The 16,923-nt window shown below is 42.9% G+C and overlaps 2 long non-coding RNA genes across 4 annotated transcripts in view; one reads left to right on the forward strand and one right to left on the reverse strand.

Moving 5' to 3' along the window:
• Nucleotides 1-8,291: 8,291 nt before the first annotated feature.
• On the reverse strand, nucleotides 8,292-14,062 carry LOC308565302. Of its 2 annotated transcripts, XR_014000023.1 has the most exons (4): nucleotides 13,563-14,062; nucleotides 12,003-12,081; nucleotides 11,836-11,897; nucleotides 8,292-10,578 (listed from the first exon to the last, which is right to left on the reverse strand). It is a non-coding gene; the product is annotated as an uncharacterized lncRNA (long non-coding RNA). The 2 variants fall into 2 exon arrangements; XR_014000024.1 differs by having other exon boundaries at nucleotides 8,292-10,610; nucleotides 11,836-12,081.
• Nucleotides 12,088-16,923, forward strand: part of LOC308565303 — a 143,460-nt gene continuing 138,624 nt past the window's right edge. For both annotated transcript variants that reach the window (XR_014000025.1, XR_014000026.1), the window contains exon 1: nucleotides 12,088-13,370. This is a non-coding gene — a long non-coding RNA (uncharacterized lncRNA). The remainder of the gene's footprint in view (nucleotides 13,371-16,923) is intronic.

Below are 16,923 nucleotides of genomic sequence, written 5' to 3' on the forward strand. Positions count from 1 at the left end.
AGCCTTGGAATAAAATCTTACTCTGTCATTCCAAGCCAACCCAATGTTGTAACATTCAGACCAGAGTTCCCCTTACATATTTTGGCAGTGAGCTAGGGCTACTTCTTTACATGAAGTCTTAAAGTCATCTGGTGGAGGAAGTTGAAAAATTAAGTTAAAAAACAATCGCAACACTGAAATTTCCAAGCACTAAGTCTCTTTTACTCCTCAACTCACTAAGAATTAAGGGATTCTCTTTCTTGAGGGACAAGGGAAGGGTGGGGAAGAGTTATGGCAGCAAAAAGAACATAGTGGTAGCAGCCACCTTGAAGAGCTACTGGAAGAGGCTTGGAGACTCAACATTCATCCCTTCACTCAATAAAAACATACTGAAACCCAAATCTGGGCATTTTTATAGATCATGGGCCTTTGTTTAATTAATGCACTACATTTCCTCATGACAATGACAACTGCCATTAAATTTTGCATGCTCCCAAATTTAAATGGTTGTGAAATCTGTGCAACAAAACGGTGCCACAAGGAGTCTAATGTGGTGCTATATGGGACGAAAGAGGTCCAATGTATGTTCCCTGCTCTTAAGAATGTAGATGGAGGAGCTTTCAATATATACATTTTTCAAAGTGGAGTCTCAAGCTCTGGGTCTCCTCAGAAGTGATGAAAGCCCTAGTGTCATCCAAACTCTGAGCTCTTAAGAAAGGGTCCTATTTGGATTGATGTTCTATCTGTACTAATTGATCTAAAACACCCTTATAATAGCTCTTCCCTTCATGCCCTCACCCATTTACAAATACCCCTTGGAGGTGGTAATCTAACCCACAACCCCTTCTTCTGCTTGAGACGCACAATGGCTTCCCATTGTATTTGAAATAAAATCCAAACTCCTTATGTTAGCCTCTAACACCCTAAGGAATCTGGTTCCTTCCTCTTTAACAACGTGTTAATCTTTCTATTCCTCAAACATACCAAGCTCTCTCAGGGTGTTTGCCCTTGCCTTCTCTCCATCTGGAATATTCATTCCCCCATCTTCATTAGACTGGCTCCTTATCACTCAGGCTTCAGCTCCAATGTCACTTTCTTGAAGAGACCTTTTCAGATTAATTCAGTTAACACTCTTCATTACTCTGACATTAACCTTTTTTATTTTCTTCATAGCAATTAATAGTTGTCTTTCCCACTAGGATGTAAATTCTTTGAGAGTTATGACACCTTTACTCCATTTTGTTTCCTAGTATTGCTACGGATTTGGTATTTATTTCAGCATGTCAACAGAATTTTAGGAAGGTAGTCAAATCTGGGCATTTAGATCACCACCTTAAACCTGAAGTCCCAGCTTATTTGGGGAAAGGTTTACTTTGCTCAAAGGTATTTGTCAAGAAAGTCATGCTAACTGCGATGTGAGATTCTGCCTTGTCAACATGTAACTCTTCTTAGAAGTTAAAATAATCCTTTAGGGAACTTGTTTATAACTTTGACAGAAAGCAACTTTTAAGATAGAGGACTACTCAAACTATTTCTGGCTGATTATTTCTCCCACAAAGCATATGATTTTATCAAACCTTTAAAAATTCCATCATATTTACCAGGGTCTTTTACAAATTAAAGAAAAAATGAACAGATTTGCTGTCAAGGTTAATTTCTAATTTGAATTATATACCTGATTCATAACTAATCCAGCCAAAGCTACTACGTAAAATCCATATATTATAAAGTTGTTCCACTGAGAGAAATAAATGGCATTTGATGATATCTAATAATGTCAAAATATGTGCTGATTTAGTGTCTGGTCTATAAGATATTACCAGTGACAGTTTTGAATAACACTATGGTAGATGGCTGAAAACCAGAAATCAGATCATCTTAGTTGGGACGGCACTTATCATTGCAGTGAAGTTTACCAACAAACTCTATAGTTTTATATTGCTTACTTTTTAGACCACTATATTAGATGACTTTGCCTATGGTAACAGAAAACCCAATATAAAGTGTTGTAAACATAAGGGGCAGTTATTGGCCTAGGTTACAAAAAAATTACAGGCGGAATAGTGACAAGTGTGGTTCAATCAGGGCTCTGGTTTCATTTCTAATCTTTTGGCTCTGTCCCCTTCTACATGTTGGCTTTATCCCCATGCTGGTAGCTAGAGAGCTGCTGCAAGTCCAGGCCTCTCAACTACCTAGGACATTTATTTCTTCCTGAAGAGTAAGGAAACACTTTTCTCAAAGCTCCTATAATACTGCTCTTGCTTTTCATTAGCCTGTATTGGGTCATATGCTATTCCTGGACCAGTTCCTGTGGCTAGAGTAATACTATGTCTTAATAGGCTTAGATCCAAGTTCCTGAACAATTTTTTTAAGGGCAATGGCATTACACTCACCAGTGTTTTTCAAATGGTGTTAGATCACATAACCCAAGAATGGATCCTAAAATTAATCACTGGATCCTAATCATTTTTAAATAGATTTGAGATTGCATTGCACATATGAAGGGTTAGTACTGTTTTATGAAACTTTGGTGTTCTCACATACACCGTACACACCTAGATTATAATGTAAAATCTGTTTCTTAATGTGAATTGGAGTGAAAAAAAGTTTGAAAGCTACTAGCTTACGACAAAAATCCCAAAGCTGGAGTAAGGCTAGCTTTTGCTGAAGTACATGGAAGAATGGATGCTTGAAAGAAATTGAGGGTATCGTTTGGGAGAGGAAAATAGATACTGGGGACATAGCAATTTCCACTGCAGCCTGCCTGACACTATTCTTTAATCTACACTGGATTTCAATATAGTCACAAACATATTTTAGTTTTTCCAATGTTTTCTAAATGTCAAAGTACACCTCCCTTCTGAAAAAGCACTTCATTCCTTCCATCCCAAGTATTTTCATGACGATACAATTTATACATCTTATAATTTGGTTGGTGTATTCATTGAAAAAGCTTGGCTTCTGAGAAAACCACGTACTTCAAACAACTGAGCACATCTTACCATCGCGCTAGCCTTTATTTAGGTTTAGATTTTGATCTTATTTGACAAGAACTTTAGGGCTCATTCTAGTTCAGCCCCTTTCATTTAATAAAAGAAACTAAAGTCAAGAGAGGATGAACTTATCTAAGGCAGTTAATTAGTTGCAGAACAAAAGTCTCTTGATACCTGTTTCGGAATTCTTTCCATTGTACTAATTAACAGTGCAGTTAGCAACTTGAAAAGATGAAAATAACAAACATGCTAAGTTTCAGAGGCACCTAGATTTGCATAAATGATGGAGTTTTTCAAGAGTTGTAAGTGAATTATATTTTGGGGAGTTAAGTTGCATTTTTAAGGCAACAGGGGGCTTATTAAAGAAATGCTTTTGAAGTCTTTGAAAGGCAAAGAAAAACTACTGACTTACCTGTTTTAGTGAGGCTAGGGATTTTAAAGCTAATTTTCATAATGTTATAGTATGAACTATATTTCACATTAATACTTCACCCTTTAAGCTAGGGAATTCAATTCACTGAGCACTTTTTGTATTAGAAGTTTGCTAAGTTATGTGAATGATCCAAAAGAAGTCTTAGCTACAAGAGTACAATCTATATATTTAAGTATGTATGGTAGTAGCACAGATTGACATAGGAAATAATCTTCATTAAGAACTCAATACAATTTCAAATACTAGAAATATAGGGATTAAAAGTGGGAAAGTCCTTTTGGGTTGGGCACATTAGGGAAACTTTACTGTTTCATGCACAGGCAGGAAGGGTAGCTGTCATTTGAGGGTGCCATGAGAATGTTATTTAGAATATTATAAAACAGGTGAGCAGCTGGCATCAAGAACCAAGTTGAGATTGAAGAGATATAGGAGCAGATAGCAGCGTCTCAGTCAATAGACTTGAGTTTAAATGCAGGAATCTGGACTCTCAGAGGAGGTGAGGGGGAAAATTGTAAAGCACAAGAGGTTTTAACTATCTTTAGAGGCTGACATCACGGACAGATGGCCCACCTGGGCTCAGGTTCAGCAATCACATAAGGGGTCCAGTTATCAGACTTGAGGTTATCAGCCAGATGTGGACATATGGCATTATACATGCTTCTCAAACTAGGGTAGATTTAATTCTGGGATTAGCTGACAAAATATATGTTATTATGATGAATCTTTTTGGAAAATTAATTTTACTTGATGGCAATTTAATCCCTATATTTTACATATTTTTAAAATATATATTGTTGAAAGTATTACAGGTGTCCCATTTTTTCCCCCCCAATTGACCCCCTCCACCTCGCTTTCATCCCCTCCCCAGGCCTTCACCCCATCATTGTCTGTGTCCATGGGTTATGCATATATGCATATAACTTCTTTGGTTAATCTCTTCACCCTCCACTCCCCTTCCCTCTGAAATATGATCATCTGTTACATGCATCAAAGTCTCTGGATCTATTTAGTTCATCAGATTCTTTTGTTCATTAGCTTCTTGTTAAAGAAGACCCTTCTACATTTCCTGTAGTGCTGGTTTGGTGGTGATGAACTCCTTTAGCTTTTCCTTCTCTGAGAAGCTCTTTATCTGACCTTCAATTCTAAATGATAGCTTTGCTGGGTAGAGTAATCTTGGTTGTAGTTCCATGTTTTTCATCACTTTGAATATTTCTTGCGACTCCCTTCTGGCCTGCAAAGTTTCTGTTGAGAAATCAGCTGACAGTCATATGGGTGCTCCCTTGTAGGTAACTAACTGCTTTTCTCTTACTGCTTTTAAGATTCTCTCTTTGTCTTTAACCTTTGGTGTTTTAATTATGATGTGTCTTACTGTGAGCCTCTTTGGGTTCCTCTTGTTTGGGACCCTCTGTGCTTCCTGGACTTGTAATTACGTCTATTTCTTCCCCCAGGTAGGGGAAGTTTTCTGTCATTATTTTTTCAAATAGGTTTTCAATTTCTTGCTCCCTTTCCTCTCCTTCTGGCACCCCAGTAATACAAATGTTGGTCCTCTTGAAGTTGTCCCAGAGGCTCCTTATGCTATCTTCATGTTTCTGGATTCTTTTTTCTTTTTGCTCTTCTGGTTGGGTGTTTTTTGTTTCATGTTCAGCATCCTCTACTCTACTGTTTATTCCCTGTAAATTATTCATTTCTGTTCTTTCCTTTGTAACATGTTTCTTTGCCTCTGCATTTTGGCTGCTTCCAGGTGTTTGTTTCTTATGTATTAGGTAGAGCTGCTATGTCTCCTGGAATTTGTAGAGTGGCTTTGTGACATAGGTGTCCTGTAGGGTCCAGTGGCTCAGCCTCCCCAGTCACCTGAGCTGGGCCTTCTAGGTGCTCCCGTGTGCATTGTCCTGTTGTAGTTGAGCCCTGGTTGCTGTTGGTGCACCTGACCCCCAGACCAATCAGCTGTGAGGACCAGCTGCAACTACAGCCAGAGAGCTGCTGTGCTGGAGACACCCCTATGGAGCAGAATTTTCTTCAGTGGCGCTTTGGTGTTCACCAAGTGCACCCCTTGAGTGTGTTACTTGTAGATGTGGTAGGGTTGTAATCCATTGTGGTCGAGTCTGACCACCAGGTGCACTGTCACTGAGGCCTCCCGGGAGGTGCAAAGTCAGCCTGTGCCAGTGCCTTGCCCAGGGACACCCAGCCTGAGCTTCAAAGCAATCCGTAGATGGCTGCTACTTGTACTGGGTTTGGAGGTGTCCAGGAGAGGCTAAGCTATGAGCCAGTGCAGGCTGCCACTAGTGCCAGGCTGGGGCCACTTATCAAGATGTATGGGACACGCTGCTGCTTGTTTGAGAGATTTTAGGAAAGCATAAAGCTCGAGAGGCCAGAGAAAAGTCCCTGGAAATGGCCTGAATGAGCTTGCCGTAGGGAGGGGTGGGGCCTCTGGGAATCACGGGGCGGGGACAAAGGTATGAGTCAGGGGCTGGCGACTCAAACATGGCACCTGCCTGCTGGCTGTGTGTGGGGAGGACTCACCAAAGGAGCAATGGCCTCTGCTAGCTCCTCTGCCTGGGAGAAAGCCGCCCCTATTTTAGGCAGGTTAGTTGCTCCCCGAGTGTCCCAGGTCCATTCAAGCTGCTGCCCGGCGCTGGGCTCAGAGGGAGCGCATCCAAGTGAGTACGAGTGCGGGCCCTTTAAGAGGAACTGCTGGGGCTCCCGCAGCCTCCACGACTCTCAAACAGTCCCCGCTGGTTTCACAGCCCGGAGTTGTGGGGATGTCTCTTCCCAGCCCTGGAGCCCTGGGCTGGGGATCTGTTGTGGGGCTGGGACCCCTCACTCCTCCTGGAACCCCCCACCGCTGAATTTCCCTCCTAGGTTTAAACTGTGGCACTGGGTGTGGGCCCGCAGCCGGATCTCTCTGATTCAGCCCAAATCCGCCTGCGTCTCTGCCCCTCCTACTGGTTTTGGTGCTCCTTCAGCTCCCTGGTTGTAGGGATTCTGTGCAGCCAGATTTCAGGAGGCTCTGAGTGATGGTGGTTCTGTGTTTTAGTTGTAATTTTGATGTGGTTGCAGGAGGCGGCGAGTGCAGCTGTTACCTATGCCGCCACCTTGTTTCCTCTCCTTTTTTACATATTTTAAAAATAAGCAGTCATACTTCGAAATAGCTAAATTTAGATGAATCTAGAGAAAAATAACACAATTCCAAAGAAATGCTCAGACTTTAGTAGGATGTTTTATCTATACTTCCAAGTCACTATTTGATGCTATCACAAAAATCTGAAAGGCAGTAACTGCAAAATGTACTCTTTGGAAAAGACCCATTTTAAACTAAGTTCTGGCATTTATTGTGTGACTGTGCCAAATTCAAAATTGCCTAATCCTTTAGGATTGTTGTAAAGATTATAGATAACATACAAGTGCCTAGTAAGGTACCTGACAGATAAACAGGTGCTTAATAATGTGATGGGGAAAAGCATAGGCTAGAGATGGTTAATCTTGCTTCCACAGATTCACTCAGGTCCCATGGCCTGGAGGGCTATTTTCACAGAGAATAAAAACTCAGGACTGGAAGTGTGTGAAGTGGAGTTCAACTGGGACATAGTTGGATGTGGCAGGGAACTAGTACATGTTGCTTATCCCTAATTACCCACCGTTGGAAGTTTTTTGTACATCCTCATTTAATCTGAATAACAACCCTTCAGAGAAGACATAATTATTTTACAGAAGGAATAACTGCAGTTCAGGAAGGCTCAATCGCTCATTAAATAGCTAGTCGAGTAGTGGAGCAGGTGTTTAAATCTAGTGATTCTACCACGTTCTCCTTTGTGAGGGGAGGTACTACTATTCCCCAAATGGGAGACAGGTTTGAATAAATGAGATTAAATAAGTAATGGCTATCTGCAGTGGCTCCTGATTAGCACTGAGATGGTGATCTGCACTGTGTGGTGTGATATGGAAAGAGAAGCCTACAGACAGGAATGTGAGTCAAATATTTCATAGTATTCTAAGAGTTGAGAGATTTAGAGTCTAATTATCTTCAAGTATAGTAGTCTCATTAATTTAGACTACAGTGTATGGAATTTGCAATAATGTATATAGGAATTGAGAAACAAAGAAGATATTTGAAAGTGTTCTTCATACTTCCTCTCCTCTTCCCCAAAAGTTCAGCTTGAATCAGAGCTATGACATTCTTAGTGACTTCTGCCTAACTTCACGGAATTCTAGGTATTAGAATAACTGAGCTAAAATCATAAAGGGTAGAATTCTGTAAACATGCAGAATATACACACATAACCCACCACACCCCATTCCATTTTTGTTGTTGACCTTCAACATTTCTTCCTTTATTGAGCATCACTTCAGGAGGTCCTTTTGCCAATATTAGGGAGACAGAGCTGGATAAGACCCTATAAGAGCTCAGTCCAACTGGGAATCATGAGACTACCAAGCTGTCACAGTTGAGACAGACACAAAAAATAAGGCCAAAATAGAAAAAGATACAGAGAATTAAAGTATCTATGATAAATTAAGTCAATGTGTTAGAAAAGCAAACAGGAATTTGTCAGGAAGACGAGGAAGGATAGGTTTTTGAGACCCCCAAAACATGAAACAATGTGATGTTTAGGGAAGGGCAAGAAATTCCATGTGATTGGCTAGCTACAGGATAGGCATGGCTTGAAAGATTGGTAGGGATTAGATCCTAAAGAGGTACGTTATGCTAAGGAATTAGGGGCTTTATCTTGTGAATCAAGGTAAAGTTATGACCATGGAACCCTCTGAAATTATGATGTGAAGAAATACCAGTAATAACACGTTTAAGTTTTTGATTCTCTAGTTTCCTTAAAATCTAAGAAATATAAAAAACCTGGATAATTTTACTTAAAATCCCAAAATGCCAGAGATAAAGTAAATCATCTTTTATTTTCATCTTATATTTGGTTATCACGAGACATGCAAAACCCTTCAATTTTAATGAGAACAGTGTTTTTGTGTCTTTTTATCACATATCCGCTTAATATTAGGTGTAATGTTGCTAAGTCGGATCCGCATATGAGGTGCAGCATCAAGCCTTTTCCTGTATTTCGTTTTTGTTGCAGCATAGTATGAAAATCCTGTTTCACACAGGTGCATTGTAGCAAACGGAAGAAGTACACGAACTGCACGCCTTGCAATACTTGGGTACTCTTGTATTAGGCTACTCCAAAAATCATTCAGGGAAAGTTCACTGAAATTTTGTTTTACTTGAGAATCAGATGTTAAATCAATCAAGCTCTCATAGTCCCGTGCTACTAACGAGGCTGGTTTAACAGTAACTGTAAATGGATTTCTAACCCAAGCATTATTGTCATTTGTTACCGGAAAATGTTTTAACAGAGTAGAGCGCAAACCCCTTAGGTGCTGAACAATGGCAACGCAAATATCTTTATCAACTGTAGAATTAATTTCAGTCAAAAAGTCACTGAGTGTAGGAAAACAATCAAAGTTTTCTTCTTCTACAGATGAGGCCCAAAATGCCAATTTTCTTAACAATGATGACATTTTATCAAATACTGTAAAAACTGTCACATTTTTTCCTTGCATTGACAGATTAACCTCATTTAATTTAGTAAAAATATCTGCAAGATATGCAAGTCTTAGCAGCCAAGATAAATTTGTTAAACAATCAGATAGCTGAAAAGCAGAATCCATGAACACCAATAGTTCTCGACGAAGCTCAAAAAGTCTTACAAGGACTTTACCTCGGGAAAGCCACCTCACCTCTGTATTTAGAAGAAGTGCTGTGTGCTGGGCACCCATTTCTTCACATAAAATTTTTAGTAGTCTCGATTGATGTGGTCGAGCTTTAATGTAATTGATGATTTGTACTGCCTGATCTAACACATTTTTCAGAGATGTAGGCATTATTTTAACTGCTAGTGCATGTCTATATAATAGGCAGTGACTACTGGTACTTTCAGGAGCGACATACTTTATCAAGGTGACAGCCTCAGCAATTTTCCCATCCATTGCCCTAGAAGCATCACTACAAACATCAACACATTTTTCCCATTCAATTTCATGTTTCTGCATAAAACTGTTGATGCAGTTGAATATTTCTTTACCAGTAGCATTACTTTGCAAAGATTCACATAAGAGTAGGTCTTCCTCAATAGACTTATTAAACCGGTAACGAACAAACACAAGCAGCACAGCAAGTCCTGAAACATCAGCTGATTCATCTAGTTGCAGTGAAAACCCATCACAAATTTTCAGTCTACAAACAAGCTCTTCTTCAATATCAGCAGCTAGATCCTTAATTCGACGTGCAATGGTACTGTTCGATAGTTGCACTGCATCTATTTTTTTACTGTATTGTTCATCAAACATCCGCATCACGACATCTTTTGCACAAGGTTTGATAAGTAATTCTCCAACAGTATGAGCCTCTCCACTCAGGGCTATATGGTAACTTACATTGTATGATGCCTCTGTAGCACTTTCATTATCTGTATTGACAATTTTAGGTGGTGGGGGTTTATTATTTTCAGGTGAATCAAGATGTTGCTTGAAAAAGCTTATGTCTTTGTCTTTATATGCAGCATGTTTAGTTTCCAAGTGTCTTCGAAGCTTACTAGGGGCCAAAGAGCTATTTGATAAAATTTTCTTACATAACACACACTGAGCATGAGGTGCATCTCTATTTCCAAAGTAAGTAAATCCAAAAGACAAATAACTTTCATCATATTTTCTTCTTTTTGGTTTCTTACTAAATGTTATTTTGTTGGAACTGGACATAAACTGGACCCTGGAAAGCTCATCTTCTGATTTTTTAGAAACTGATGGCTGCAACTGTTCATCTTCACTTTGTAATATTCCAACTTTTTGATCATTTGATTCAGAGACAATCTGATAAAATGATTCTACTTCTTGTTTAAGACTTCCTTGTTTTGGCAATAGATCCATAGGCAATGTATTTGTGGTACAAAACATGGTTAGTTTAGAATAAACATTGAGTATCACAAATTTGTTGAAATTATAAGACAGGATACATAGAAGACGAGCAATCATCAAAGAGATGATATATAGCAACACATCAGTTAATTTGTAAATGCTGCCTATGCATCAATGCGCAGATGGAACATCACACGTTCGTCTATCAGGTGATCTCTCATGCGATTTCCTGGTGCTCTCAGGTATGGCACACCTTTTCTTAAAGGTAGATTATCACATAAAAATAAAAGCTATAGAAATGAGTTTAGTAGTCTTAAACTTATATTTTAAGATAAACTATTAAAAAAAACCTATTGTTAGCATTGACCTTTTTTCTCAGAACACTTATTAACTTAGAGAATATTAATATTCTACAAAACACAATTTGGGAACTATTGGGTTAAGAAATAAAGAGTTGATAAGCATGTTTATAAAGGAACTTGAAGAATATGTCCCATGGCAGGGGTTGGCAAACTTTTTCTGTAAAGGGCCATATAATATTTTTGACTATATGAGCCATATGGTCTCTGTTGCAACTCCTCAATTCTGTAGTTTTAGCATGGCAGCAGCCATAGAAAATAGGTAAAAAAAAAAAAAAAGGGCACAGCTGTGCTTCAGTAAATCTCTATTTACAAAAACAGCCGTAGGGCATAATTTACCAACCCCTTCTCATGGTATCTTGGAATCTCCTTTAGCTTTCTCATGCCTATTGCGATTAGACACATTCACTGTTGACACTGCAGTGGTAGCTCAGTTTTTGAACATAATCTGTTCCAGAAGGCCGTTCGAGTTCTGAAACGTTTGAAAACTGAGGGATCAAAAGCTGACAGCTAGGTCTCAGGATCTTGCACTCAGCGGAAGCTGTGTGGCATGTTCGACTTCCGGGGTGTGTTCGAAAACCGAAGCACTTCTGGGTTTATGGTGTTCGTAAACTGAAATGTTAGTCAACAGAGATGTTCAAAAACCGAGGCACCACTGTATTATATATCTGAAAGCACCTTTCAGGGCTAGGAACTAATGATCTGTATTAAAAATACACAAACAGTTCAAGTTTTGCAAGACACAGAATTTTGGTGTATCCTAAATACTGTGTGTTGGCTGACATCACAAAATAAACTGTGGACCAAAAGTTAGCTACTATTTCTCTGAACTTAAAATTAAGACTCATTCAAAATAATGTACATTTTACTGATTACTCTGCATTCCATTATACTATAGATGAAAACTTAACCAAGACCTAAAGAAAATATAAACTCTAATTTTAATAGGTTTATTCCTAGGAAGGGGAACACAAATCTTAGGACCTCTAAAGAATACTACTAGCTTTACAAGTTAAGATATAGGAACTTAGTGTCTATCCAGATACAGCTACTTTTGATTTAAACTTTATGACTTGGCTACACAGTAAGCTTTGTATTCTCATGTTAGATCTTGAATCAAAATGTTTTTCCTATTAATAGCTAGAGGGTAAGATACCTGAAATGAGGAGTACTCCCTTCTGGAATCACTCTCCACCTTGGCAGCTTGCAATGAAGACTCTTCAAAAGAATAAAATTAAGGGATGGGGTGGAAGGGGAGTAACCAATAGCCTAGAATGAGAAAAATTAAAATTAGACACTACAAAAGCAGCACTAACTACATACCTCTAAGTTGACCATCCAATACAACTTATTTTAGATCCAGGTAGTGCAAATGATTCTTCACTGCAATGCAGATCTTGGACTGAAACAGAAGATGCCTAACATAGTAAATATGCTAGTATTTTTATCCTGTTTAATACCCTAGTAATTTCACTGTTCTGACACTGACTTCATCGAAACACATTAAAAACTTTCAAAAACTAAGCCTAACTTTTAATAGTACAACCATACCTTAATTGTTTCTAAAACTAAGCACTGAAAGTAATCTAAAATCGAAGCAGTCGATACATAGAAGTGTTACATGAAATATGCCTTTTTGCTATAACCATTTTTGTCCCCTCAATAACCAATCCCCAAGGTTACTGATGCATACTGAGTGGCCACTGTTTACAGTGTGCCAGTAACTGCCAAATCCCTTATAGATGAGCTCAATTAACCCTTAAAGCAAACCTGAGAGTCAGGGATTATCAATAACTCCACTTGAGACATGAACAAATAGACAACAGAGAAGTCAAGTCACGTGCTTCGTTAACACACCTTTTAAGTGAAGAACTTAGAACCCCAAAAGTGGGACTGCAGAGCCCACATGCCTAGCCATTATTGTGTGTCCCTGAATACTCAATTTCCTAAGCACTAAAATATCTGGTACCAGGAGACGGATGGTGCAGGGATAAACGGGTTACAACTGCCAGAAAGTCGAGGATCTCAAACTGACAGGAGGAGAAACGCGTACTTCTGCATTATCGGGAGCAAAACTGCAGGGCATTCCCTCTCCACAGTTCCGACTGGGACTTGGCGAGAGCGCTTCCCGGCGCCGCTGGTGGGCCTGAAAGATGAGGCGCCCTCCCGCGCAGCCAGGGCACACGGAGCGGGAAGCCTGTTTCCAGGAAAGGGGGCCTCAACCTCACCTCTTTAGAGGTGCTTCCCCCAGGCTCTCGAGGGCAAAGTCTGGACTCCCTAGAGAGCAAAGTTTCTATTTCACTCCCTGAAAGGGGGGCGGGGGCGAGGGAGGGGCGGCGGCTCCCTCGTTTTCTGTTTCTTCCGGTTAAACGGAAAGGTAGCGCCCTCCCTCCACCCCCCGCGGGCGTTTCCAGCTGCGAACAATACCCTCGGGGCAGGAGGGCGGGGAGGAGCGCAGTCCTTTCGGGAAGCCTAGGCGGGACGCGGGTAGGGCACCCCTTCCAGCACCTAAATGCTTCTAGCAACGGCCACCTCGATGTGCGCCTAGGACAGCCATCCCTCAGCTCCCTGTCTCTGGGGGGCGACGCCCGCAGACCGCCGCATCTGGGGGCGCTTCCTGTCGGAGCCCACCCTCGCCTACACAGCTCCTCTCGCGCGTCCCCGGACGGCCGCCTCGGCTAACCACCACAGGTACACGCCTCAGCACCCAACACGATCTTTCTACTTCGTCTCCACCAGTGATGGAGAGAACGGTCTACGGCGGCTGGGCTGCCGAGCAGCGCCGCGGTCCCCAGCTGAGCCCGCGGCCGCCATTTTAGACAGCTCCAGGCAGCGGCCATTTCAAGCGCGCCACTCAGCCGCCGCGGCCGCTCCGGTCCTCACCTTCACCGAGGCCTGAACGGGGTCAAGAGCCAGTCGTCGCAGACTGGGGTGAGGAGGGAGGGCAGGGAAATGAAAAATAAAACAGGAAAGAAGGGTTCGGGGACAGGGTGATGCTCTCAGTTCAGGGGTGTCGCCTATACCACCTCCACAGAGCTCCGATTCGCGGCTGGCGCGGTCGCTCTTCTGAAGATAAATTTAGCACCCTGGAGCACCCGAAATTGCAGTCTCCGCGAGCGACTCCTCCGCTGCCCAATCAGCGCCAGAGTCGCTCCCCGCCACCAACCCGCGCTGAGAAGGGGGCGGGACCAAAGGAGAGGCCCCGCCGCTGTTGGGCGTGGCCTGCCGCGGCCGGGCTCTGGGCTCGCGGGAGCTGGGAGGCCAGGTGCGGTCGGACGGGGGGCGATTGTTCTCAAACTTCCCTGCGCCGAGGCGTCGGGACCCTGCTTAGCATGCAGATGCCTGGGCGCCACCGGACAGTCTAACCCTGCAGCCGGACTGGACTCGAGCGCAGGCTCCGGCGGCCCGCCCGGGCGGCGGTGACCCGAGCGGACCCCAGTCCCGAGAAGGCGCGCGGGGACGATGGAGCGCCGCCGGCTCTCGCGGCCTCTTTGTTCTCCGGGCCCCACCCCGGCCCACGTAGCGCCGCCGCCGCCTCTTTTCTCCGTTTTCCCACAGGAATCCGGGCAGAAAACGCCCCCGCCCCTCCCCGACGCGGGCGAGCCCGGGGTCCTAGCGGGCCCCGGCCGAGAGCTGAGCCTGACGCTCTTCGGGGCGCTCCTCCCGCCAGAGCTCTGGGGTGGAAACCCCAACTGGGCGCACAGGGGCGCCCCGTCGGACTCGGCCGGCATCGCGGCGTCTCCGCAGCGCCCGCCGCCCGGCCTGGCTCCCGTCCCCCCGCAGCCCGGGGCGCAGGGCCTCCCGTCCCCCCGCAGCCCGCCCCGGAACCCCGCCCGGCTCCCGTCCCCCCGCAGCCCCGGGCGCAGGGCCCCCCGCCCCGAACCCCGCCCGGCTCCCGTCCCCCCGCAGCCCCGGGCGCAGGGCCCCCCGCCCCGAACCCCGCCCGGCTCGCCGGCTTTCGGCGAATGTAAACCTTAAAGCGTAGCCCTCCGCCCCCTCTTTTTAAGAACGACGCAGCAAAAGCCTGCGGGTTGTGTCTTTCATCGTGTGAGAGCCGACCTGGAGTGGGCTTTTCCAAGCTGACACTTTGAAACATTTACCCCTCTTCGAGGGGATTGTTAAAGTGCATTCTACTAAACAGCAGGTCCCATTGTCCGCGGGTTTTAGCTTTTCGAGGCCCCGTAGAAGTAGCTGGATGAAAACTGGATCCTGTTTCCAGGCACAGCACCAACGACAGAAAGTACCCGACTGGCGGTCAAAAGCCAGGGCAGCTTTTGTTTTCCTTAAGTATGCTTCTTCGATATGTGAATAAATTTCACAAGCATTGAAAAAAGCTTACCCCTTAATTTAACACAGTTGTCCGGACGCTGCATAGGTGATTTCCTAGGACTGATAATAGAAGCCAACATTTGGTTCTAAATTTTTTAAGGCCATCTCAACATCTTCAGATCTTCGCCCTATGTTAGACTTTACGTATGTCTTCATTATTATTTTAAAATTATTCCTACTAAGTCAGTTTCATTTACACTTTAACCACAAAGGTGGAAATCATTTTGGGAAGAGGTGCAGCTTTACTGGAAGAACAAAGAATTTCATTTTCTAATTGCAGGAGTTGTCTAGCTTCATAATAATGTTGGAATAATAACCCATAATTTCATGTTTTATATTTCAAAAAAACCCTTTTACATATGTCCCCAATTTAATCTTCACACATCTTGTTTACATCTTCATGAATTGGGAGAATCCAAAATATTCAACTGATAGCAAGTTCAACTAAAGTCAAATCAAAATTTAACCTAGGTCCTGAAATCTGAAGTCTGATTATTAAGGGGCTTGAAACGTAATAATTTTTTCTGTAATTGCTGTCAATGAATTATACAGACTGCTGGTTGCTGAAACAGATGAGAAAATATGTAGACAATGTAGAACTCAGGTCAATAATGATAATACTGTAACTAGCATTGATACAAAGTCTGGGCCAGGGGCTGTTCTACACACTTTAAAAAACCCCACACTTTTATTAATTTTTAGAGAGAGGAAGGGAGAGAGAGAAATATTGATGTGAGAGCAAAGCATAGATCTGCTGCCTCCTGCAGGATCGAGCCTGCAACTTGGGTATGTGCCTTGGCTCACAGGATGACACCCAACTGAGTCACACAGATCAGGGCTGTTCCACACACTTTTTAATGTAATAGCGCATTTACTCTTCACAACAACCCTATCAGATAATTATCCCTATTTTACAGATAAGGAAATTGAGCACAGATTGGTAGATAACTTGCCCAGGTTCCCAAAGCTAGTTGGTGACAGAGCCTACCTAGATTAGGGGCAGTGCTGGTTGTGGGAACTGCAAGCCATGTGCGTCTTGGTGGGGTTTGTGCGTGCAAACTTAGGTAGCAAACTGTTGTGGATAAGACTACAACAGTATTTTGGCTAAGCAGGTAGGCCATTAAAAAGGAGCTCAGTTTATTACCTGGGGTTCAGGTAAAATCATCACTGGAAGTAGTGACAAGAATTTCGACTGATATTCCACATTTGCAGCCGCAGTTGCTATAGGAGGTCCGAGATGGTAATTTTGCTCATGTTGGTTGCATGAGTTCATTTGGTTCGAAGTTAGGTTTGCCAGAGGCAGATGATGAGACAAGGAGCTCTGGAGCTAGTATTGCAGGTCAGAGCATCCCCCCCGCCCCCCGCCGCCCCTCCCCCGCCCTTTACCGTCCTCGCGTTAGTGGTTCGCACGCGTGGGCCCTGGGAGGGCCGGACTGCAGCCCAGGCAGACCCTGAGTGAGCTGAGAGCTGGAGGCCACCTGCAGCTCCCACGAGGGCCCTGAGCAGCGCAGCAAGCTCTTTCTCGAAGGATCTGAGTGGCCCATCCCCATGTCTGCCACAATGGGTACCTTTTAATGTGAAGGTAGTAAATTAGTAGGGTTTTAATTTCTGCGAAAGTTGTCATGATTATGGTGGTGTGTGCTTTGTCATGTTTTAAGATGTGTGAAACATGTAAGAGAATTCTGTGATCACATATATGAGATTGACTTACTGGTATTAGATTTACGAGAGTTACATAAGTGCTTATAAAGATTTCACTGGCTAGATGTTAGCTATATTACAATTGTTGCTGTAATTTAAAATATCTAAGAAAATTTGATTAGTCGAGTATGCAAATTATGTTAAATATTTATAAAGTATTTGGTCTGTTAAGCTTGTGAATTAGTTATATCATAGAGAATAAGTGACAGTGTCC

This window comes from Miniopterus schreibersii (assembly GCF_964146895.1).
Source record: "Miniopterus schreibersii genome assembly, chromosome: 12".
Taxonomy (NCBI): Eukaryota; Metazoa; Chordata; class Mammalia; order Chiroptera; family Miniopteridae; genus Miniopterus; species Miniopterus schreibersii.